General features: G+C 51.5%; 1 pseudogene; it reads right to left on the bottom strand.

Moving 5' to 3' along the window:
- Window positions 1-378: 378 nt before the first annotated feature.
- Window positions 379-1,398, bottom strand: Eno1-ps15 (enolase 1, pseudogene 15; annotated as a pseudogene).
- Between the last annotated feature and the right edge of the window lie 379 nt (window positions 1,399-1,777).

The raw sequence follows: 1,777 nt of genomic DNA, 5'->3' as shown, positions 1-1,777 counted from the left end.
TGTAACCGCTGAGCATTAGAAATGAGCTGAGCATGACTACACCATTGGATCTTCTGTTTTCTTTTGGTTGGGGGGGAGGTTGGCTTTTATTTTTGCATGTAAACCGTTGTGGGAGTCTTGACGGTGTGGGCACCCTAGAGATCACACTGGAGTTCTAAGGGCTCCAGACACTAGCTGAAAAGTCAGGTGACAGAAACAATGGTTCAGACCAATCACATGATTACAAAGCTGGGGGCTCCAGCAGGGCTACAGGTGGTCAGGGATGAACGTCTAAGGTAGCAGTGACATGGGAGGGGCAAGCACTGGGTCATCCTTGAGCCACCTGGATGACATCAGGGACAGAGGACCTGGTGGCTCCAGGGATCCCCAGTCTATGCTTTACTTGACCAGGGAGTTCCTAAAGGACCTGCCAGCAAACTTGGCTTTGCTGCCCAGCTCTTCCTCGATTCTAAGGATCTTCTTGTACTTGGGCAGGTGCTCAGATCAGCAAGGGGCACCAGTCTTGATCTGCCCAGTGCAGAGCCCCACCACCAGGTCGGTCATGAAAGTGTCCTCAGTCTCCCCAAATCGATGGGACACCATGACACCCCAGCCTTTGGACTGGGCCAGCTTACACACCTGCAGAGACTCGGTCACAGAGCCTATCTGGTTCACTTTGAGCAGGAGGCAGTTGCAGGACTTTTTGCCTGCAGCCTTGGCGATCCTCTTAGGGTTGGTCACTCTGAGGTCATCCCCTATCATCTGGATGCCTGCACGAGCTGTGAACTTCTGCCAAGCATCCCAGTCATCCTGGTCAAAGGGGTCTTCAATGGACACCACTGTGCAGTCCTGGATGAAGGACTTGTACAGGTCAGCCAGCTGCTTGGGTGTGTTGTACTGGCTGGAGTCATCTGGATATTTGAAGTCCAGGTCATCCTTGCCAGTCCTGTAGAACTCGGAGGCAGCCGACAACAACCTGGTCAGTGTGTCCGGCCTTTGCCATTGCAGTCCTGAGCAGCTCCAGTGCGTCTTTGTTCTCCAGAACGTTAGGTGCAAATCCACCTTCATCACCCACATGGGTGGTGTCTTTCCCATACTTCTCCTTGATGACATTCTTCAGGTTGTGGTAAACCTCTGCTCCAATATCCATGGCTTCCAGGAAACAGGATGTCCCCACAGGCAGGATCATGAACACTTGCATGGCCAGCTTGTTGCCAGCATGCTGTTGATCACATTGAAAGCTGGAACCAGTACGATGACTTCAGGGTTGCGGCCAAGTCAGCAATTGACGGTAAAGGGGTACCCCCTTTTCCAAGGCACCAGCTTTGCAGACAGCCAGGGATGCCCCCAGGATGCATTTGCACCAAATTTAGATTTATTCTCAGTGCCATTCATCTCACTCATCAGCTGGTCAATCTCCTCTTGCTCCACAACACTCATTTCTTGCTAACCAGAGCAGGTGCGATAGTGTTATTGATGTGCTCACCAGCCTTTGAGACATCCTTCCTCATGAAGCAGCTCTTCTCATTGTCTCGGAGTTCTAGGGCCCCACAGACGCCAGTGGACGCACCACTACACCACTGGATCTTCCATTTTCATTTTAAATGGCAGTACCTGGAGAGGGACTACCGCGCAACAACGGCGTGGTATAGAATGTCCTTGAGTAAACTAGGTTACAGCCACTTTGAGAGGCAGATGTCACATAGGACCCGTCTGAAGGAATGTATTGTTAGAATACAGTATCTGCTCCAGGCTCAGGCCACAATACCTCGACAGCAGCCTTTTCCCTTTCACAGAT

This window comes from Rattus norvegicus, chromosome 8 (assembly GCF_021556685.1).
Source record: "Rattus norvegicus strain SHRSP/BbbUtx chromosome 8, alternate assembly SHRSP_T2T, whole genome shotgun sequence".
NCBI lineage: Eukaryota > Metazoa > Chordata > Mammalia > Rodentia > Muridae > Rattus > Rattus norvegicus.
This window is presented reverse-complemented; position numbering and strand designations above follow the sequence as displayed.